The sequence below is a fragment of the Stegostoma tigrinum genome, chromosome 15, assembly GCF_030684315.1.
Source record: "Stegostoma tigrinum isolate sSteTig4 chromosome 15, sSteTig4.hap1, whole genome shotgun sequence".
NCBI classification, from domain to species: domain Eukaryota; kingdom Metazoa; phylum Chordata; class Chondrichthyes; order Orectolobiformes; family Stegostomatidae; genus Stegostoma; species Stegostoma tigrinum.
This window is the reverse complement of record NC_081368.1, coordinates 70,576,686-70,601,272: the sequence shown is the minus strand read 5'-3', so window position 1 is coordinate 70,601,272 and position 24,587 is coordinate 70,576,686. Positions and strand designations below refer to the sequence as shown.

The window sequence follows — 24,587 nt, the reverse complement described above, 5'->3', positions numbered from 1 at the left end:
TTTGAATAGAGAGCTGTTAACAACGTTAGCTAGCATTGATGGTAAAGCAGCCCGCCCCATGTAGAAGAATTGCAGCTGACAAGAGAGTGAAGTTTCAGAAGAGAGCATTTTGTACAGGAGGAAAGCAATAGAAATTCACCTCATGAGTTCATTTCCACAATCGTATTGCTTGTTGCTGACACAGCTCCCAGGTGAAAGGCGAGTGATGGAAACAGGATGAACACAATTGGTATCACACTTGGAAACAAGAAACTTCAGATTGTCAACACACAAAATCCTTATGAAAAATTGGTGAGAGTTCAAAATGTGCAGGCAATAATGAGAGGGGGAAACTGATAAAATTTCAGAAGCAAAAGATTCTCTATCTAACAGAGATAAATGGATAAGTCATGGAGATTTTGGAAGCGATAATTGTCATGGCCAAACAGCATGAGAAAACCCTTAAAAATGGCCATGTTCTACATCATATTTTTGGTTTAATTCTGTGTATTTTGAAAGTGGATATCATAAAATGACCAAGGCTGATCATAAGGTTATATTTTCAAAAGCTTCTGAACCCCTTGTATTGTATAGACATTCTAGCTAAATTTAGCATAAAAGGTTTGGAGATGGGCCAGCTGCTTTCAATTAGCTCTAGCCAAAGGAAAACATCAAGGCCCATAATGCTAAACTGGGCGCTAATGTTGTTCCAGTTGCATCATCACCTTGCAAACGTAAATTCTAATACGGAACATAAAGTTTAACGACCTTCCAATTAGCCTACAAAGGTGTCTGTCTTTGTCATATGACTAAAATCTTAAATTACTTAAAATTACAATTCTGGGATTCTAAATCTTTTGCTGCTTGCCCTCTGGAGGGTGAGCAAGAATCCAGACTGAGGTGGCACCCTGTATTGCCTCTCTATCACTGTCTCCAAGTTACTGTCTTGAAAGAAGTCCATAAGAAGGAAAATTAGGTCCAGTTCACCAAGAAAGCTATTATGCACACTTGATTTGATATGATTTGATTTACTATTGTGACGTGTATCTTGGTGCAGTGAAAAGCGTTGTTTTGCATACAGTTTTTCAGGCAGATCATACCGTTCAAAATGCATTAGGATAAGAAGAGAAAGCAAGGAATACAATGTTATGGCTGCACAAAAGGTACACAAAGAGTGAGATCACCTCTAATTTTAAAATTTGAGAGGCCCATTCAGAAGTCTAATAACAGTGAGGAAGAAGCTGTTCTTAAATTTATTCTAACGTGCATACAAGCATTTATATCTTCTGCCTGACAGAAAAGGGTGGAAGAGAGTATAGAAAGGATTGGAAGGGTCTTTGATTACATTGTTTGTTTTCCCAAGGTAGCAGCAAGTATAGATGGAGTCAATGGATGGAAGATTGGTTCCTGCGGTGTCTGCACAAATGGGCTACGTTCACCTTTCTCTATAGTTTCTTGCGGTCTGGGGAAGAGCGGTTGCCAAACCATGCTCTGATGCATCCAGATAGAATGCTTTCTATGAAGCATCTATGAAAATTGTCAAGAATTCTTGTGGGTATGCTGAACTTCTTTGGGAGGAATTAGAGCTGTTTTTGAGCTTTCTTAACCATTGCGTCAACGTGGGTGCACTGGGACAGATTGTTAGTGATCATCACTCTCAGGAACGTGACACTCTCGACTGTCTCCACCTCAGCACCACTGATGCAGACAGGAGCATGCCCTCCTCTCTGCTTCCTGAAGTTAATGACCAGTTTCTGAAATCCAACGACCACTGACCTCTGAGAAGTTGTAACTCATGAACTGGTTCTTAATGGATCTGGATTTACCACAACTTGCACTTTATCTCCTCCTTTGCCTTCCTTAAGTGTGTGTGTGTGTGTGTGTGTATACGCTTGTGTATGAATGAATGAATGCTTATGAATAAACCCTACTTTTGATTTCAGCTGAAAGGATTTGCTGTGGGTTTATTTCAAAAATTGGAATCCACAAAACAGGATTTGGCTAACACTTTCTGGCTGACCTCAGTAAGTGATGGAACTAAAAAGAGAACAGAGTAAATTAAACAATAACTCATTGTCTGAGGCTGAAGAGTTTGCAAAAAACAATCATGGATTAAATTCACCCACATTCCCACCTTTGTCTATGAACCTACGCACGAGTTATTTGTGCAGACGGCCAAAGAGGCTTTGCCATAAAGTTGAATAAAGAAATGTCAAAGTATTTCCTGAGAATTCTTAGCGACCTTGATAGAGTAGGTGCAGACAAGTTGTTCCCTGTGTCTTTTTCTCATTGACAACTTTAACTGGTGGGGTGCAACAGGGTTCAAGCTTTGGGCCCCACTCTTTACGGTCTAAATTGATGACTCGGTTGCAAGAATAGAAATTACTGTAGCCAAATTTGCAAGTGACACCAAGAAAGTTGGGGCAGTAACTTGCAATAAAGAAATAAGAAACTTTCAAATTGATATGGATAGGTCAAGTGAATTGGCCAAAATTTTTATGGATGGAGTTTAATGTGGATAAGTGTGAGGTTTTCCATTTTGGTCAGAAGAATAAGAAACTAGCTTATAATGTAAATGGAGAGAAACATCGGAATGCTTTGGTGCAGAGGGACCTGGGAATCCTTGTGCTTGGATCGCAAAAAACTGTGATTGAGCTACAGCAGATAATAAGGAAGGTAAACAGGATTTTGGCATTTATTGTAAAAGGAACACAATTTAAAAGTGAGGAAATGTTGCTGCAATTGCACAAGACATTCATGAGACTACGTCTAGAATACTGTGTGCAGTTTTGTTACTCCTACTTAAGGAAGAATGCATTGAAGACAGTGCAGAGAAGGTTCGCTATATTAATTCTAGAGGTGAAATGCTTGTCTTATGAAGTGAGGCTGAGCAGTTTAGGCCCATATTTGCTAGAATTTGAAAGAATGAGAATAGATCCAGCTGAGGATAAAAGATACTAAAAGAAATCGAGTGACTTAGAGTGGAAGTTTCTCCTTGTGGGACAATCTTGATCAAGGGGTCATTGTTTTCAGATAAGAGGTAGCAGTTTTAAAACAGACATGAGGAGGAATTACTTCTCTCAAAGGGTCATGAATCTCCCCACAGTGCAGTGGATACCAGGAAACTAAATCATCTTAAGGAGGAGATGGACAGGTTTGTAATTAGCAATGGGTTGGAGGGCTATGGGGTGTGGGCAAGAAAGCAGAGTTGAGGCTAAACTAAGATCAGCCATAATTGGATTTAATGTCAGAGCAGGCTATTGGGGCTGAATTGTCTACTCCTGCTTCCAGTTCTTCTGATCTTATGTTGTGGGAGAGTCTCTAAGACCAGAGGGGAAAATCTTAGAGTCAGGGGCAACTTGTGAGTTTGTGGAATTCTTTACCTGTCAAGGCGGGTTAATTAAGCATTTTCAAAGCTGAGCTCAACAGATTTTGCTGTAAAAGGTTCAAGGGTTGTTATGGGGTGAAGTGAATTTGACGATTATCAGATCAGTCATGATCTCACTAAATAGTATAGCAGACTCAGCAGGCCAACAGTTTTCTTCTGTTCCTATATCTAAGGGCTTATGGTCAAATGGTCTGATGAAAAGGCACACACAAGGAAAAGGATCCTTTTCAAATTAACCTTGTTACAGCCACTAGGAGAGGAAGACAATACAAAAAGAGAGATAGTTTATTCCTCCTCACCCAGAAATGTGACAAGTTCCAGTATCTCATCTGGAGCCTGAAGAAATTGGTGAATCTTGGCACAGAAACTAGCCACAAGTATAACAGAGCAAAACTATTAATAGGAATGGTGGTGGTGTTAGTGCTGGGGCAGGGTTGAGTTGGTAAGCTCTCTACAGTTGGAGTCACTCCTGATCCAAAGGAATATGGTTGTGGTTATTGGAGGTCAGTCATCTCAGCTCCAGGAAATTTCTGCAGGAGTTCTTCAGGGCAGTGTCCCAGACTCAACCATCTTCAGTTGCTTCATTAGTGACCTTCCCTCCACCATAAGGTCAGGAGTGGGGATGTTTGCTGATGATTGAACGATGCTTAGCACCATTCATTGCTCCTCAGATATGGAAGCAAAACATATCCATAGGCAGCATGGCCTGGGCGACCTCTAGGTTTAAGTTGGTAAGTGCCAAGTAATTTTCATGCAAAACAAGTGCCAGGCAGTCTCCAACAAGAGAGATTCGACCTTTGCCAATCAATGGCATTACTGTTACTAAATTTTCCCATTATCAACATCCTGGATGTTACCATTGAGTAGAAACTGAACTGACTGGACAAAGCTAAATAATCAGAGAAGCTTAAAGAGCAGATCAATGATGAGGAGTCTTTCAGTGAGTAACTCACCTTCAGCATCCATAAAGCCTATCCACCATCCAAAGTCAGGAGTGATAGACTACACCTCACTTGCCTGGATGAGTGCTGCTCTGGGGGTACTTTCTCTGGATTTTTGAATCACCATAGAGTGATAAAGTTCGGGAATAGTTCAAATATTTGCTTTGCTGGGTGTTTTAAGACATTTTTTCCAACTGTATGTGGATTATTTTTGTATAATGACTCTTTTGTCCCATTGTAAGGGAAACTCTGCTGCCTCATGTGATTGTATTTCAGTGAACAAAAACAACTTTAGCGAAACTAAAATAAAAACTGACCAATTGGACCAGGTTTCATTCTGAGATCTTATTTGACAAGTACTGCCATCAGCTAGGAGCCTAAACCCTGCTTAGATCAATGTACTGAGGCCATTTGCAGTGCCCTTGCCCGTAACTTTGACAAATATCTTAAAACATTGCACTAGAGGGATTAAGCTGCAAACTCCAGCTTCACCAAGTTAGGTTAGTGATGGGACAATGCAAAATTCAGACTGACATTTCGGTGGAGCACTGGGGAAATTTTGCACTGTCAGAGGTGCTACCTTCCATACATATGAAGCTAAATTCCTGTCCACCATCCAAAGGATAGATATAAAAGATGCAAATGGATATAAAAGATCCCATGGCACTACACCAAATACCAACATAATTTATGCTAAAATACATTATTGTACTCCTGCTTGTGGGAGCCTTCTGTACACAAATTGAGAAAAATAACCCAATGTCTTGGGTACAAATCTCATGAGAATATGTCATAGAGCCATTGAGTCTTGCAGTATAGAAACAGCCCAATCCGCCCTTCATCTCAGTCCTAACAACACGAACCAACTATACAAATCCCATTGACTTGCACTTGGTCCATAGCCTTCTATGTCCCGGCATTTTAAGTGCTCACTCAGATGCTCTTTAAATGTTGTAAGAATACCTGCCTCCAACACTCTCTCAGGCAGCACATTCCATATTTCTGCCAATCTCTGGGTGCAAATATTTTTTCTCAGATCTCCTTTCAACCTCTTAAACTTCGCCATAAACTTATTAGGCACATCTGCAATGGAGAAGAGACTTCATAGAATCCCTACAGTGTGGAAACAGGCCATTCAGCCAAAACAAGTCCATGTCAACCCTCAGAGCATCCCACCCAGACACATCCCCCTATAACCCACCTAATCAACACATCCCTGAACTCTACAGGTAAATTAGCAAGGCTAATCCACCTCATTTACACATCTTTGGACCGTGGGAGGAAACTAAAGCAAACCCACACAGACACAGGGAGAATGTGCAACACAGACAGTCACCCGAGGGTGGGATTGAACCCAGGCCCCTGGCCGTATGAGGTAGCAGTGTGAGCCACTGAGCCACTGTGCCACCCTATTCCCACAATTTACTCTGTTTATACCTCTCATAATTTTATATACTTCAATTAGACAATCCCTCAGTCTCTTCTGCTCAATGGAAGGCAGTCTCTCCTCGTTACTGAGACTTTCCATTCCAGGCAACATCCCAGTGATTCTCCTCTGCACCCACTCCAGCGCAATCACATACTTCCAAAAGTGTGGTGACCAGAACTGTAAACAATATTTCATCAGTAGCTTAGCCAATGTTTTATAAAATTGTAACAAGACTTCCTTGCTCTTGTATCCTATGCCCCTGCAAATGAAGGCAAGCATCCCGAATACCTTCCACCTGTGCTGATACCTTCAGGGATCTATGGACTTGTACACAAAGGTCCCTTTTCTCCTCAGTATTCCTTAGGGGCGTACTGTTTATTGTGTATATCCTTCCCTCTTGTCTCCCAAAATGTACCACCTCACAATTATCAGAATTAAATTTCATCTGCCATTGCTCTGCCCAATTTACCAGCTAATCAATATCAAACAACCTGAACATGTCCTCCTCATGATCAAAATTGCCAACAATTTTCATGTCATCTGCAATCCTACAACTTGAACCTTCTATATTCACATCCGAACAAGCTATTAACATATGGAATGAAGAAGTACATGACAGGTCACAGGTTTCCAATCCCAAAAACATCTCTCCACTATCATCCTTTGCCTCCTATTTGTAAGACAGTTTTGGATCCAGTTTGTCAACTTGGCTAGAATCCCATGGGGTCTTATCTTTTGGACTAACTTTCCATGTAGGATCTTCTCAAAGACTTTACTGAAGTTCATGCAACCGACAGAAACTGCACTACCCTCATCATTCTATTTAGTCAGCTTTTCAAAAAACTCAATTAAATTAGAGAGATAGGATCTCCCTCCAATAAATCCGCGCTGACTATCCCTAATCAGTCACCGTCTTTTCAAGCATAGATTAATGCTATCCCTCAGAATGTCTTCCAATAATTTCCCTGCCATTGACAACAGGCTGACTGGTCAGTAATTATTTGGTCTTTCCCCGCTGCCCCTCTTTAACAAAATAACTAAATTGTGGTGAGCTCATGGGATACACCCTATGAAGTAAAACTCCTTATCTTTTCATTAAACACATAGGCATTTAGTGCACAGATGGAGGCCATTTAACCTGGATGTCCATGCTGCTCAACAAAGATCTGACTATAATAATCCCATTTTCAGCTCTTGGCCATAACCTTGGAGGATAAGACAATGCAAGTGAATCCTTAAATGTTAAGGAAGTTTTTGACCCAACAACCTCTCTGTGATAAGTATATCTCCGCAACTCTCCTCCACCTGTTACTTAAATCTTATTATTATTACCCTCACCTACTGAAAAAAGTGCCTTTCTGTACACTCTGTGTCCCTCATAATTATATACACTTCCACAGCTCTCAACCTTCACTGCTCCAAGGAAAACAAGCCAAGGCTGTCCAATCTTCCCTCACATTTCAGACCCTCTATTCCAGGCAATCTCCTCTGCACCCTCTCAAAACCAATCACATCTTTCCTCAAATGCAGCACTCCAGCTATGGCCGAACCAGTATTCCATACAGTTTGAGCATAAGGTTCCTACTCATGTATTCTGTGCACTAGCTAATAAAGACAAGTAATTAAAATATCTTAGTCACGGTATCTACCTTGCTATCATAGAAACCCTTCAGTGTGCTATCATAGAATCCCTTCAGTGTGGAAACTGGGCCTTCGGTCAAAACAAGTCCAAACTGACTCTTGGACCATTTCATCCAGACCTATGCACTATAACCCTCCTAATCTACACATCCCTGAACACTACAAGCAATTTAGCATGGCCAATCCATCAAGCCTACACATCTTTGGACTGTGGGAGTAAACCGGAGCACCCAAAGGAAACCCACCCAAAGCAAACTCCACACAGGTAGTCGAACCCAGGTTCTTGGCGCTGTGAGACAGCTGTGCACTGAGCCACCATACCCAGTGGTTTCAGGATCTGTAGATATGAACACCAAGGTCACTCTGATCAGAACTTTCCAAGGTCTTACCACTTCAGAGAGTAATCCCTTTCCTGTTAGCCCTCCCCAAGTACTTTATCATATACATTGTTCATTTTCATTTGTTTCACTCAGCAAAGCTGACCAGGCCATTGATATCCTTCTGTGCTTAATGCTATCCTCAACATTATTTAGCACCCTCCCAAATTTTGAGTGATTCTTGAACTTCTGTCCCTGATCATTCTTTCCAATAATTTCCGGACTTGACTGACTGACTGAGCAGTAATGTCCTGGTCTATCTCTGCTCCCCTTACCTAATATTAGAACACTGTTAACAGTCCTCCAATCCTCTGGCACCACATCTGCGGCCAGAGAGTATATGAAAAAAAACCTTGATTTCTCTTTCCTTGGCACCCTCAACAGCCTGGAGTCTAATCTCATCCAGGCATGTGGATGTCAGTGTGTTAAAGCCACTTGTACCTCTTCTCTCTCTATGTCAATTTCTTCTATTTCACAGTGCCCCACTGTGATACCCATAGCTGTGTCACCTTTTCCATCATGAAAACAGATACAGAATATTCGTTGAGGACTATTCCCATGATTTCCAAGTTCACACCCAGATTACATCTGTAGTTCCTAGTGGGGCCTACTCATTCCCTAGCAATTCTGTTAGAATCATTGAATCATACAACACAAGGCGCTTTGTCTCATCCTGCCTGAACTGGTCAAAAGCACCCACCAAAATTCCCTAATCCCATTTTCCATCACTTCCCTCATCGCATTGTATGCCTGGACAATACAAGTATGCATCTAATTACTTCTGAAATGTGATGAAGGTTTCTGCCTCTACCAAACTCACAAGTAGTGAGTTCCAGATTCTCGCTACCCTCTGGTTGAAAAAATTGTTCCTTACATCTTCTTTAAACCTCTTGCCCCGTATCTTAAATCTAACCTCCCCCCGCCCTGCCCCCCCCAACCTTGATCCCTCCATCAACGGGAAACAAGCTTGTTTCTGTCTACCCTATCTTTGTCTCTCGTAACTGTATACACCTCGATCGTGTCCTCTTTCAACATCCTCTGATCTAAGGAAAACAATCCCACGCTGTCCAATCTCTCTTCATAACGGAGACTCTCCATCCCAGACACCTAGTAAATCTCCTCTATACCCTCTCCAGTGCTATTACATCCCTCACATAATGGGGATTCCAGAATTGTTCTCAACACTCTAGCTGTGGCTTAACCAACATTTTATACAGTTATGTCAATACCTGCATTGTCATTTTCCATTGACTTTATAAAGTTAAAAATAAAGTGTTCCAAAGAACAGTATGGCACAGGAACAGGCCCTTTGGCCTACCAAGATTGCACTGAATAAAAAGCTTTATTCGATCTACCAATGATTTCTCATGTGCACTTTCAGCTTTCCTAATTTCCTTTATAAGTTCCCTCCTGCACATTATATGCCCCCCTCAAACACTGCAGCATGGAGCTTTGGTATCTGAGAGAAGCTTGTCTTTTTCTCTCAACCCTAATTTTTATGTCCTTTGACATCTAGGGTTCTTGTGGTCTTGGTCCAACCCTCAGTCTTCACAGGAACTCTCATGGCTTCCTACTTGACTTCCCACTAGTCTGACACAGTTGTATCTCTAAGCATCTGCTCCCAGTTCATTCGTGACAAATCATATCTTGCTAAAACTAGTTTAGCGTTTTTACTATCAAACAGAAGCTATATTTATGTTTCAGCAATGTCACTGCTTCTACTGTGGTCTACTCTGATGTAGGAAAGCTAACAACAAGCAGCAAAAATATCAAGAATACCTATTTACGACATACACACTGTATGAAGAGGGATCTCAACTTCATACTATGAGTTCATAGCCCCACCTGCTGGACACATTGACACACAACAACGCCGCCTTCTCCTCCTCGGGGACCAAGTGCTGGAAATACAAAGCGACTCCTCCGACACTTCCGCCATCTACAATCTGACCCCACCACTAAAGACATTTTTCCAACCCCACCCTTTTCTGCATTCCGGAGAGACCACTCTCTCCGTGACTCCCTTATCCGCTTTACGCTCTCCTCCAACCCCACCACACCCGGCACTTTCCCCTGCGACCACAGGAAGTGCTGCACCCGCCCCCCCACCACCTCCCTCACCCCCATCCCAGGCCCCAAGATGACTTTCCACATCAAGCAGATGTTCACCTACACATCCGCCAATGTGGTATACTGCATCTGCTGTACACGGTGTGGCTACCTCTACATTGCGGAAACCAAGCGGAGTCTTGGGGACCACCTTGCAGAACACCTACGCTCGGTTCACAGTAAACAAATGCATCTCAAAGTCGCGAACCATTTTAACTCCCCCTCTCATTACTTAGACGACATGTCCGTCTTGGGCCGCCTGCAGTGCCATAATGATGCCACCCCCTGTAGGTTGCAGGAACAGCAACTCATATTCCGCTTGGGAACCCTGTAGCCCAACGATATCGATGTGGATTTCACCGGCTTCAAAGTCTCCCCTCCCTCACTGCATCCCAAAACCGCCCAGCTCATCCCCTCCTGCCTAACCCGTTCTTCCTCTCACCTATCACCTCCTCCCACCTCAGGCCGCACCTCCATTTCCTACCTACTAACCTCATCCCGCCCCCTTGACCTGTCTGTCCTCGCCCGACTGACCTATCCCCTCCCTACCTCCCCACTCATACTCTCGTCTCCACCTATTTTCTCCTTTATCCATCTTCAGTCCACCTCGTCCTCCCTCCCGATTTATTTCAGAATCATCTCCCCACCCCCCTTTTCTGGTGAAGGGCCTAGGCCCGAAACATCAACTTTTGTGCTCCTGAGATGCTGCTTGGCCTGCTGTGTTCATCCAGCTTCACACTTTGTTATCTTGGATTCTCCAGCATCTGCAGTTCTCATTGTCTCTAAACAAAAACAGATTTTAAGTTTCAGGTTTAACAGGTTTGATGAAGGATCTCCACTTGAAATCTCTCCACTCAGATGTTACCCACATTTTTTAGTCTTGACATTTTTTTTTCTTATTTATTTGTTTTGTGGAATGTGGGCTTCACTGGTCGGCCAGGATTTATTGTCTGTCCTTAGCTGTCTTTGAGAAGGTGGTGATGAGCTGCCTTCTTGAGCCAGTACAATCCACCTGCTGTGTGTTGACCCACAATGCCATTAGGGAGGAAATTCCAGGACTTTGACCCAGTGACAGTGAAGGAACAGCAAAACATTTCCAAGTCAGGATGGTGAGTGACTTGGAGGGGAACTTGAAGATGGTGGTGTTCCCATATATCCCACATATCCCATATATGTTCTAGATGGAAGTGGTCGTAGATTTGGAAGGCGCTGTCCAAGGACCTTTGATGAATTTCTGCAGTACATCTTGTATATATACACACTGCTGCTACTGAACATCAGTGGTGGGTGGAGATTATGCTTGTGGATACAATGCCAATCAATTTTGTTGCTTTGTCCTGGAAGGTGTCAAGCTTCTTGAGTGTTGTTGGGGCTGCACTCAACAGAGGAAGGGGGTCGTATTCCATCACACTCCTGACTTGTGCCTTGTTATTGGTAGACATGCTTATATTCCCCACATTTTCCAGCCTCAATATCTTGAGCAGTCACATCATTGTTTGTGTCCTTCAGAGTTTGTCTGGATACAAAGAATTCCAGCAATATATCCAAGTGCTAATATCCCTTAGTTTGCAAATATTTCACACTTGAAAATGACACATACACACACAAAGCCTTGAAGGGCTCATTTGAGCTCAAATGAGGGAACATTTGTTTTTTTCAGAGGCAAGTGAGTATTTGGAATTCCCTTCTTCAAAGGGCAGTAGTTGCAAAATTGTTAATTTTTTAAAGACAGAATTAGATAGAATCTTATTGCCAATGGGATAAAAGATAAGTAGTAATGTTGCCAGAGCTCTACTGGAGCACAGGCTGCTTTGTCAGTAGAGAGAAAGAGCGATAGCCATGCCTCAGGCAAAGGGGAAGGGTTGAGAGGGAGCTTTTTATGGTAACCTTAGCTGCTGATGGCAATTAAATCCACACTGTCTACATTGGCAAACCAACACCCCAGCCAAATGAGCTAACTGACCACACGGCAGTATGTAATTATGTAGAGTTGAGGTTAAAATTTGATTTATTTATTGTCACGTGTACCTTATTACGAAATACATTGTAAAGTGTTGCGTACTGTCGGCGACCTCTGGCACTATCTTAAAACATGCAGAAAAATAAACCAAAACATAGAATATAAAGGCAGAAACATAAATAAAGAAAGAAAAAAAGTATCCAACTTGACAGTCGTTTTTGTTAAATGTTCTGCCATGGGCCAATGGGCCAGACGTGACTCTCCTTTGTCACACCACCGCTGTTGGGACGCAAGCTGCCAAACTTTGACGCCAATGCAGATGGGACTGATGTTGCCAGGTGCCAAACAAGGCCAGGCTTGACTCCATCGCCACCATGAGTGTCCTTCAGGCTCACCTCACCAATGCAGCCGCTGTTGATTCCGCCAGGTCTCATACTGGGTCCAGACTCGCCTCAGATGCCATGAATCCACACGGCTGGGCCCAGTCACCCACCCACCGCCACGACAAGCTCTTCACCAAGAGGTAAGTAAAATAAAACAGAGGATAAAAAAAGAGAGAAGAGAGAGGAAAAAGGAAAGAAACAAAAAGAAAATCAGATGGAGTGGGCAAGCCCTGGGCTGAGAAGCCCTCCTCCGCCACCACCTTACCATCAATAGCACCAAATCAGGAGTGTATAGGTATCAAAAGGAATTTCTGGACTTTCTGTTTTCATATTTGCTGGATGAAATTGGAAGAGTAGCGCTATCCATGTAGATTGTAGCGCGGGAATTAACTTGGGGCAGAGAAATACCCGGGGGTAGTGTTGCACTTTGTAACTGAGGATTGTGCATTGTGAGACAGGAGAAATGTTTCATAGGGAATGGGTGAGAGTATGCAGAGTAGAAACCTAAAATAAACAATATTCATCCCTGGGAGGTGGGAATTGCTGTTAAAGCCACCGATCACATCCTATGAACAGCTACACACTTGAATTACTGACCTCCTGGTGGGGCAGATATAGCCAGAGTGCTGTTAGGAAGAGCTTTTCAGGATTTTACACAGTGAAAATGAAGGAAACAATATTTTCCCAAGTCAGGATGATGTGTGGCTCAAAAGAGAACTTGCAGGCATCAACGATCCCATGGAACAGCTGCCCTTATCATTCTAGATTGTAGATTTTACAAGTTTGGGAGGAACTGTGGAAGAAACTTTAGCAAGTTACTTCAGCGCATCTTTCAGAGATGCTGCCATTGTGTACTACTGGAGACAGTTATGAACTTTGAGAAAATTAATTACTGAAAGCTATAGAACAGAAGAATTTGGGACTCCTCACCATGGATCTCAAAAAGCTAGCAAACAAGCTAAATAGGGAAGGCAAATGGAATGTTGGCCTTTATTTCAAAGGGAGTTGAGGATAAAAGTAAGAAGAGTCAGTTAAAATCAAAGAAGGCAGTAATCAGACCATAGCTGGAATACTATCAGAAGTTTTGGTCCCCTTATCTAAAGAAAGATACAATGGTATTGGAAGAACTGTTATGTCACCAAAGAAGGATTCATTAGCCTGATACCAGGTATGGAAGGGTTGGGGGGGAACCATTTCAAGGGGAGAGAATGTACATTGGACCTGACTCATTGCACTGAAAGGTGGCCTTATTGAATCATACAAAGTTCTTAGAAGACTTGGCGGGATAGAATCAGAAAGGTTGTTTCCCTCGTGGGAGAGTCTAGGACCAAAGAGAACAATGTTAGAATAAAGTGGTGTCATTTAACACAGGGATGAGGAGGAATTTTGACTGCCAAAGGGCAGTGAATCTGTGGAATTCTTCACTGAGTACTGTTGAGGCTGGATCATTAAGCGTATTCAAGAGATAAACATTAATTTAATGAGCAAGGGAATCAAAGATTATCAGGGAAAAGTAAATGATCTCATTGAATGGCAGAGCAGCCTCAATGGTCATGGAGAGATAAAGGGGTCGTTGTGGCAGCAATATCTGCACATGGAAGTCATTGCATTGGTGCTATGACCAGCATGTGTGGGATTACTGCAGCTTAGACAGAACACTGCTTCAAGGATGTTTGATGGCAGAGAGTAATTGATTTGCATGTTGCGGGGTGGGGGGGGGGGGGGGGGTGGTGGGGTGAGGGGGAGGGAAATGATTAGATTCCTGTTGGAAATAGTCATTGTCTGGAAAGTTTATCATTAGTGTTTTTGTCACTTCTCAGCTCAAGTCCGAATGCTGTTCAAGCCTTCATGCATGTGGGCAGGCTACGCTTTACTATCTGAGGAGTTGTGAATGTATTTGAACATTCCGCCTACAGTGCACACCCTTAATGCTGATCTTGTTGTAGAGTAATGAGATAGTAATATATATAGGTTACAGTGTAAATGAAAGAATTTTTGCAGAAACCTATTAGAGTAAAATTCCACCCACTTTTGGGTGCAGGAAAAATGAAAAGACACCAAATAAGATGCAAGTGGAACCAAAGCACAAACCATTTATTATGGAGGGAAGGCTATTCATGAAACAAGTAAAGATGAGCGAGCGTAGAATGCTGCTGTTGTGAATCTGGGCAATGATGTTCTGTAGCTGGACCTCAAAGTGGCTGGATTGGAGCCGTAAGAGCAACAACAGGACTGGAAGAATCCCTGACAGCAGTGGATTGTGGGATTCAAAAGGGCCTGTAGAAATGTCTGAGAGAATTTCAGAGTGGCGGAGTTGGAGTACTGAAGAGATTTGGAAAGTAAATGAAGGGTACAAAAATGTCTATTTATTTTTATGTATTTCTGCAGCATAGACATTTGTAGCAAAGCCAGCATTTATTGCCCCTTCAGAAGGTGATGATGTGACTTCTTCCACATTCACTGCAGTCCGTGTAGTGAAGGTACGCCCAGAATTGCTTGTAACGAAGGGGACGCCAAATGTTTGAAAACAGAAAGAACTGCAGATGCTGTAAATCAAGAACAAAAATAGAAGTTGCTGGAAAAGCTCAGCAGGCCTGGCAACATCTGGGAAGGGAAAAACAGACTTAACATTTCTGGTCCGGTGACCCTTCTCAGAACAGTTTGACCCAGTGGTAGTCATGGTGATATATTTCAAAGAGGGACAGAAGGTGTTGCCTTCCATCTGAAGTTCTTATTCTTCTAAATGGCAGAGATCACAGGGTCAAGAGATAGTATCAAAGGACCCTCAGCCTGTGGCCACAGAGCATTAGGTACATGGTCCTTAGTACAGCCAATAGATGTCAGTGGGAGGGAGAGTATATGCTTATGAGACATCAGGGTGAAACTAGGAAATATTAGATCAGTTAGCTTAACATCTGTTACTAGATAATTATGAAAATGTAGAATAAGAATGGCATGACTGAACAGTTTGAAAGTGCCCTGCTAATCAGAGACAGTCAGTATGGGTGTTTAAAGAGTGGATATGGCTGATAAAGGACTGGAATGTGAGGGCTTAAAAGACATATTTGAAGTATATAAACCTCTGGTCGGACCACACCTACAGTACTGTGAGCGATTCTGGATACCATACCATACCATAAGGAAAGTTACATTGATCTTGGTAGGTACACATTTTAATATTTACATTATTAGTACCACTATTATTAGTTTAAATAGGACATTATATTTTTCCTAATACATTTGTAATAAATTTATGTCTGTCTAGTCATTCTTTACTGATCTTCGCATTTTCTGGGATGTGCAATTTTTTCTTACATTTTTGTATGTTTGCATTCTTTTTGCTTTTCCTTCCCTCTTAGTTAGCCAAAACTCCCTTTCTTTGATAAGTAGAGTTCCTGTCCCCTCAGTATAGAAACTGGCTCTCAATTACAAGTTAATTTTGAACATCTCCCATTGATCTTCTCTCTTTTCACCCATTAACAAACCTGCCAAGTTTATAATAAGCAAAATCTGTCTTGTTGCTTTGAAATAGCTGATGGTGTGATGGTCATTTCTTCCAATACTGTCACGGAAACTGCATTAATAAATAATAGCTAATTTTTTTCAGGTCAAGGTGAAATAGGTTTCATCATCATGATGATTCTGTCGCCAGCAGTCACAGATACATTCTGGCCAAGGTATTCTTTGGGATTTAGTCACCTCAGTCATTAATGTGCTACTGGTCCATTCCTTGAAATAGACATGGAAATCCTCCGCCCTGAGCTCATTTTAACTCCTTACTGTGCCGTTTCCCTTGGTGGGTCTGTCCTGCTGTTGGGAAGAAATCTAAACAGGGATGCCAATAGAGGAACACTGCTGATTCTGAACAAAGCTGGCCATTGCTAGTCCATGGGTCAGCTTCCACAATTCACAAGTGCCAAGGCTTTTAGAGATGTGGAGTACGAATGAATGGTATGTGAATATCTGTTTATTGTCATTTCTTTCTGGAACATGGACATTGCTAGCCAAGCCAGCATTTATTGCCCATCCTTACTGCCCCTTGAGAAGGTAGTGATGTGACTCCTTCCACAATTGCTGTAGTCTGTGTTGTGAAGGCATGCCCACAATTCTTTGTAAGGAAGGGACCTCCAGCAGTTTGACACAGTGGTAATCATGGTGATATATTTCAAACCCCACTTCACATGCTGAGAAGGGAATTCTACAAGGTTGATTTGGTTCACCATGCCTTCGTCTTTACTGATCCAGGATTTCTGGCGGATGGTCAATCTAGCTTTTGTCTTACCATGGTTTGTATAGTGGTTTGATTTAATTAAGTGGCTTAAGAGGGATGCAGATTTCTGTGACTACAGAGTCAAAGATTGGGTTAGAGGTGACAGATTTCCTTCTCTGGAAAATACTGGTGAACCAGTTGGATACTTAACAGAATCCACCAGTGGATTGCGGAGCTGTAATGTTGGAAGGCCTGACTGACTGTTGAGATTGCAACTGTATGAATATCCGAGGCGTGCATGCAACAGGGTTTTTGGCGCATTCCTGAGAGGTGTGGAGTGGGACTTTGGGAAAATTATGAAAAGGGATTGCATGTAGTCGCAAGTGGGTGTGGCTTTGGGTTGTAGGAGTTAGGGACGTTAGTGGAGTAAAACTGTTGGTATTCTTATAGTGGACTTTGGTGCCTACTGCTGCCAGCAACTTGTAATGGGCAGCTATGCCTACCTATTGCGACCAGGTAATGATGCCTCAGTTAGATATGCTGCCATCTATCTTTTTTTTGCTGTTATTAGCCTGAGCTTCCAGGAAGGTTACCCAAGCAACATTTTGGGCAGAAGATGGGCCCAATCTTGATGAACGGTAAGTAGGTTTTGTCCATATTACTTCTAGAAAGTGATGTTAATCTGAGATTGCCTCAAAAGGCAATCAGGCTCAATTTATGAAAAAGTACTATTTACTATATTAGCTATTTGTTGTTAACATTAAGAACAATCACTGAACAGACTCTGGTGCAAACATGGTGACTTGGAGGACACATTGAGCAAACCTTGCAGAGAAACACTCGAGACACTGGTTACCTCCTAGGATCAATCCTTCATAATCTGATGGACTGAGTTTATCAGGTGATGCCAGTTAACCCTCACAGTATTAACTATTTTACACCCAAGCTGTAACTGAAAGTGTTATGGAATGGACCTATAGAAATAGCCAGAGGTGTCCACAGCATGGGAATGGAAGAATTGATTAGAGCTGTAGCACAGGAATACATGAGGACCAAAGGGGACGGATTTGGAGGCAGAAGTACAGGCGAAGCAGGTAGAATGAAACTGTGGTGTGGTGGAGGGAAAGAAACAAACAAGGTATGTATAATGTGAAAGGAACAAACTTCCCACCCAATCCTAACAGAAAAACCTGATGGACAAGATTTTACGTTTTAAAAGTTTAATTGTAATCAAGAAATCAAAATCAACTTAGATCAAACATAGGTAATGAGCAAAGTAAAAGCAAAATACTGCAGATGCTGAAAATCTGAAACAACCACAGAGAATGCAGGAGAAACTCAATAACTCTGGCAGCGTCCGTGCGAAGAGAGAAACATTGTTAATGTTTTGAGTCCAGTTATGATCCTTCTTCAGAAGCTTCTCGTGCATTTTCTGTGTCTGTCACAGGCAAAGCGTGTTCAGCGGAAATGAAAAATTGCACTTTAAATAACTATACAGGGTAGTAATCTCAGCCAACAAATCCCATGAAACTGTCCTGACCAGGTAGATTTTCAGTCTCTCGATTCTCAAGACTCAGTTATTGAGTTGCATTTGACAGCAGCTTTACCACAAACATACACCTTTCTGGATAATGCACAGCTCTGCTACCAGAATCAGTCATTTTGTTTTTTTTTCTTTTCTAGCTGCCTACAGCTTTTCTCCTTCACCATATCCCACATAGAACACTACTTTACTCTGTGTGCTCATCTCCTTTGATCTACAGTCTTAGGTATTTAAGAACTCGTTCTTTGTTGAATCCATTGCCCTCTGCTGAAATCTAGCCTCTCAACTCTGTTCAGCCATCCCAACTATCTCCCGTATCTCTAGCAACCCAAACCATGTTTATTTCTCAGATATGATGTCACAGCCAGAGATTCAGGATAACAACTCCACTTCTCAGGAAACAAATGCTTAGTTTCACTTTGGCTTTGAAGGTCTCAAATATCATAATTTGAAACCCAGATCAGTGTGGAATAAGACGATAGTAGCACCTGAGTGTGATGTGGTGTAAGACTGTAGCATGGCCTGAGTGTAACGTAGAATAAGACTGTAGCAGCTCTTGAGTGTAATGTGGAGTAAGATTGTCGTAGGACCCGAGTGTGGTATGGAATAAGATTGTAACAGGGACTGAGTGTAAAGCGGAGAAAGACTGCAGATGGACCAAAATGTGGTTTAGAGTAAGACATTTGTAGACCTGAGTGTGGTTTGGAGTGAGAATGTCAGTATAGTTGAAGTAATGTGGACATTTGAAGTTGATGAGTGTGTCTTGTGGATTCACTGAGGCTTTGTTAATTCGAAGTCTAAGTGCTTCTGTTAGACACAGGAGTAGGTAAACCAGAAGGGGGAAGGGGTGTAGAGGGATATCAAATGGAATTTCCACTATTTTTTTCTCCCTGGGGCCAAATCAGAGTGGTTCCCACACATTACAAAATGGTTCATGTAATGACCTCCTGTGTGACTATGATAAAGGTAAATGGCCTGTCCTCGTCCTTACTAACCTTTTTTGCAACCTTTGATTAACCAAAACTTTCATCTGCAGCACCCCTCTTCTTTTAATCTAAGATGGTGGCAGAGAAAAACATTTCAGACCGAGCTCGTCCACTCCATCCATTTCCTTTTCTTGCTTTCTCTCTTTTTTTCTTCTCTGTTGTGTTTCTTTCTTACTTCTCTCTTCTCCTGGGCTCAGACTCAGCGCAGACTTGGCAAGGCAGCTTCCCGGCCCAGCGTGGCAGACTTTCAGCCTGGCGTGGAGGTCTCTTGACCCAGCATGGTGGTTTTATGGCAGTACATGGCAGCCTCTCAGCCTGGCATGGCCTCAGCATGGACGTCAGGTCTCGAGGTGATTCCTCAAAGTGCGGTCTCAAAGCATTTAAGAAAGACTGCATTGTCTGAACTTTCAGCTTTATTTCTTTATTTTCTATTTAAAACTAAGCAGGTGTCACCGTTTGTAATGAGTGCAATGTTTAACTTTTAGCTTTGTTCTTTCTACCTTGTTCTAAAGATTCTGTACCTAGGTACTTGTACTAAGATGGCACCTTGTGTGGCGACATTAAACACTTTTCACTGTACTCCTGTACTTTTCGACTTGCATACAGATGACAATAAAATTAAAATCAAAATCTCCACTGTGCTTTAGCACAGACAGACTGCAATCTGTTCTTGGCTCTCTCTCCAGCTACTACGCATTCAAGAGGTTCACAAACTATGAAACTACTCACTGTTCCACATGACCACCCTGCATATCTGATATCCAGTACAGATTGGAAGAGTATTTCTCAAAATAAACGTCGAAGAACCACATCGTTTGACACGGTTCTGTACAGCAGACTGCTGAACAAGGTTAGATAACATGGAATACAGGGAAAACTAGCTAGTCAGATGCAAAAATTAGCTTAAAGGTATGAGACAGTGTGGTGGTGGACTGTTGTTTTTTGGTCTGGAGGCTGTGACCAGCAGTGTACCACGCTAGGTCCACCGCCTTTTCATCATTTATATAAATGATTTGGATGTGAACATAGCAGGTATACTTAGTAAATTTGCAGACGACACCAAAATTGGTAGTGTACTCGACAGCAAAAAAGATTATCTCACCATACCAAGACCTTGATCAGATGGGCTGAAGGACCAAAAGAGTGGCAGATGGAGTAAACATGAGGTACTATATTTTAGTAGGGCAAATCAGGGCAAGACTTATACATTTAATGGAAAGGAGCTGGGGCATGTCGTTGAACAAAGAGATCTTGGACTGCAGGTTTATACTTCCTTGAAACTGGAGTCAAAGGTAGATCGGGTAGTGAAGCAGGTGTCTGGCACACTTGCCTTTAATGGTCAATGCAGTGAGTATAGGAGTCCAAAGGTGATGTTGCAGCTGTATCTGACATTGGTTAGGCCACTTTTGGCATACCACATTCTATTCTGGTCTCCTTGCTATGGGAAAGATGTTGTTAAGCTTGAAAGGGTTCAGCAAGGATTTACAAAGAATATTAAATAAAAACCAAAAGAACTGCGGATGCAGTAAATCAGGATCAAAAACAAAGTTGCTGGAAAAGCTCAGCAGGTCTGGCAGCATCTGTGAAGGAGAAAGGTTTCAGGTCCGGTGACCCTTCCTCAGAACTGAGGAAGAATATAAGAACATTGTCAGAGTTGGAGGGTTTGAGAGACTGAATAGTCTCAGGCTATTTTCCCTGGAGCATTGGAGACAGAGGGTGGTGCAAGTATGGAATCGACTGCCAGAGGAAGTCGTGGAGGCTGGTACAATTACAACATTTAAAAGGAATCTGGCTGGGTACATGAAAAGGAAGGGTTTAAGAGGGATATGAGCCAAATGCTGGCAAGTGGGACTAGATTACTTTAACATATCTGGTTGGTATGGACGAGTTGAACTGCAGATCCTGTTTCTGAGCTATACAGCTCTATGACTTTATCACTAAGTCAGTTTTTTTACTCTTCCCACTACATCTTCCTCCATGGGAACTGACTGGGACCAAACCTGCCACTTTATAAACATGTTGTTTTTGGTCCCAGGATGAGCTTACAGCCACATCATCACTATGTCACTTATCCACTTGTTTCCATCTCTGTAACATCATGCAAAACTTCCCTCTGCCTTAATTCTGGTTCTGAAACCTTCATCTGTGGTTAGGATCTCTAGGCCTGATTATTCCATTGCACGTGTGGCTGGTCTGCCACATTCTACCCCTGGTAAACTTCAGGCCATCTAAAGCTTTCCTGTCCATGTCCTAACATATAAGAAGTCCTTTTTACTTATCATGCTTTTGCTCTCTGGCTGACATTGACTCCAGGTAAAACAATGTCAAGCAGGATGGATTTATCAAAGATGGCAGGAAGGCAAAGTACAGGGCTAATGGTAAGATTCTTGGTCGTGTAGATGAGCAGAGAGACCTCGGTGTCCATGTACACAGATCCTTGAAAGTTGCCACCCAGGTTGACAGGGCTGTTAAGAAGGCATACAGTGTTTTAGCTCTTATTAATAGAGGGATCGAGTTCCGGAACCAAGAGGTTATGCTGCAGCTGTACAAAACTCTGGTGCAGCCGCACTTGGAGTATTGTGTACAGTTCTGGTCACCGCATTATGAGAAGGATATGGAAGCTTTGGAAAAGGTGCAGAGGAGATTTACTAGGATGTTGCCTGGTATGGAGGGAAGGTCTTACGAGGAAAGGCTGAGGGACTTGAGGCTGTTTTCATTGGAGAGAAGAAGGTTGAGAGGTGACTTAATTGAAACATGTAAAATAATCAGAGGGTTAGATAGGGTGGATAGGGAGAGCCTTTTTCCTAGGATGGTGACGGCAAGCACGAGGGGGCATAGCTTTAAATTGAGGGGTGAAAGATATAGGACAGATGTCAGAGGTAGTTTCTTTACTCAGAGAGTAGTAAGGGAATGGAACGCTTTGCCTGCAACAGTAGTAGATTCGCCAACTTTGGGTACATTTAAGGCGTCATTGGATAAGCATATGGACATACATGGAATAGTGTAGCGTAGATGGGCTTGAGATCGGTATGACAGGTTGGCACAACATCGAGGGCCGAAGGGCCTGTACTGTGCTGTAATGTTCTATGGCAGCCAATTGAGGGTATCAGCCCTTCAATTGACTGAATGTTGCGCACCAATTGAAGTACTGAGGAGGAGAAGCGCAGAGGATTACTGAGGGTGAGGAACTCTTTTTATCAAGTTGGTCAAATCCAAAAGGACATATACAGCTGTTAGGCTGGGCCTGCAAGTGGTGAAGGAACAAACAAGACAGAAAAACATACTTGATCTCATCCTCATCAGTCTGCCAGCTGCAGATGCAACGGTCCATGACAGTATCGGTAAGAGTCATCACATGTCCTTATAAAGGCAAGGCCTGCCTTCACATTGAAATACTCTCCATTACGTTGTGTGGCACTATCACTGGACTAAACAGGTATCAAACAGATAGAACAGCTAGCAGAATCAGCAGCAGTTCAATTGTTCTCCAATGCAATCTACAACCTCCGAAATAGGTCCTCCGAAATGTCCACCTGCTTCCTCAACTGAGGATTCCCCAACACCTTAGTTGACAGGGCCCTCAGTTAGGTGTAACCCATCTCCTACACTTCGGCTCTCTTTCCATCTCTCCTCTCCCATAATAGTGATAAGGTTTTGTCCTCACCTACCATCCCATGAACATTCACATCTGAGAGGATCATTAGCTGCTGTTTCCACCAGCTCCAGTGTGATGCCACCACCAGACACATATTCCACTCCTCTCCACTCCCTTTCTCAGCCTTCCACAGCGACCGTTGGACACCCTGGTCCAACAACCACCATAGCCCCATGGCACCTTTCCCTACAACCATAAAATCTCCCTCCTCAATACCCAAAGGCTCAAATACACCATCTAGGTGAAGCAGTGTTTTACCTGAGTTCACAATCTACTCGACAGCATTCTCTGCTCATAATGTGGTCCCCATTACATTGTAGGCTGGGTGAATGTTTTGCAGAACACCAAAGTTATGTTCTTAAATATAGACCCTGAACTTCCAGTCAGTTGCCTACCACTTCAACACCGCACCCTGTTTCCTGAGGAACATCTCTGTCTCAGGCTTGCTGCAGTGCCCAGCAAAGCTCAGCACAATCTGGAAGAATAGCACCTCATTTTCTACTTGGGAACTCTACAGTCTTCTGGGCTCAATATTGAGTCCAACCACTTTAGACCTTGAGCTACTCCCATGTCCTTACCACATCCGCTGGTCTTGTCAGCACATTGTCTGCTACTACACACAACCCATTGTTAGCCACTTACAGTCTCCATTAATAGCTATTCATTCTCCTAGTCAAATTCATATCCATTCCTTTGTCTGTACAAATATTTTCTCTCTTTGGGCTCTATCCCCCACCCTGTCATTTACTCCTTACCCTGCCTTCCCCCACCCTGTCTTCTGCATAAAAACTAACATTGTCTTAGCTACATCTGTTCTGAAGAAGGGTCACTGGACTCGAATTGCTAAGTCTGAATTCTTTCCATAGATGCTGTCAGATCCGCTGAGCTTTTCCAGGAATTTCTGTTTTCATTTCAGATTTCCAGCATCTGCAGCTCTTTCGGTTTTTATGATCTGCAACCTCATGGGCTGTCCTATCTGCCACTCATCCATGACTGTCAACCTGGAAATTCAACCCTGGGTCAATGGAGAGTGTAGGAGGGAATGCCAGAAGCAGCTTCAAGTACAGATGAATTGTGTATCACAGTACTAATTTTTCACCTGGCTGAATTTGGAACGATGTGCCAGTAAGGGAGTACAGTAAATTGAGTTGAACAATTAACCGATGAAATTAGGAACAGTTGACAAAACTGGTGCATGGCGTTCAACATGAAAGTGTTTTGAGATTTAAGGACAACAATATTCTTTATGTGGTGCGAAGCAGAGAACCAGGTTCAGGTACACAGTTCACTGAAAGTTAGTGTTAGGGCTCCTCCATGACAATACAGCAAAAATGGCTGATGACAGCCCCAACAAACTTTGCAGTACATGTTTAATAGAAATTATAAAGTGAGAGAAATGCTTTTTTAATGCATTCTCAGCACAGAGTACAATAGCAATCTGTTCCTCAGTAAAATTGAATCTGGAAAATTCTTTTCTACCCTAAAGATAAGAACATTTCATACCAATTAGTTAGTTAAGTCTTTTTCCAAATCCGTTAAAATACTACAAATAGGTTTTAATTAAGATTCTCAAGGTAATCATAGCTATAGATTCCAAGTGTTATAGAAGGATATATATAGTTTTTACAGACACACTAATCACTAAAATATTAGAAAGGAAAAAGGTTTAAAACTAATTGTAAGGGGCCTTCCTTATCTGTTCTGGTTAAGATAAAAAGTTATAGCCAGCCATGGAAAGTTCAGTTTCCCACATACCAAAAGGGGCCATTCGGATTAAAACAAGATTACTAATTGAATGATGGACTGGAAACCCAATCATAGCTGATCCAGTCATAATTAACTAATAGTATACATGAGAAGAGAGTGTGTGCCACCATGTTAATGTTTCAAGAAAAAAATATATAAAAGACATTGTACTTGAGATTGAAATTAGAGGGTCAGTTCCTTCTGATCTGAGCTGTAGATCAAGATTGTAATTGAACATTG

The 24,587-nt window shown here is 42.4% G+C and overlaps 1 protein-coding gene across 2 annotated transcripts in view; it reads left to right on the top strand.

Annotated features, from left to right (window-relative positions):
• The first annotated feature begins 15,294 nt into the window (after positions 1 to 15,294).
• The window catches only part of LOC125459035 (interferon-inducible GTPase 5-like), a 33,591-nt gene continuing 24,298 nt past the window's right edge, over positions 15,295 to 24,587 (top strand). The window contains exons 1-2 of one of the 2 annotated variants that reach the window (XM_048544931.2): positions 15,295 to 15,367; positions 16,989 to 17,055. The gene's annotated coding sequence lies outside the window, so the exon portion shown is untranslated. The remainder of the gene's footprint in view (positions 15,368 to 16,988; positions 17,056 to 24,587) is intronic. The other variant, XM_048544932.2, reaches the window with a different exon arrangement.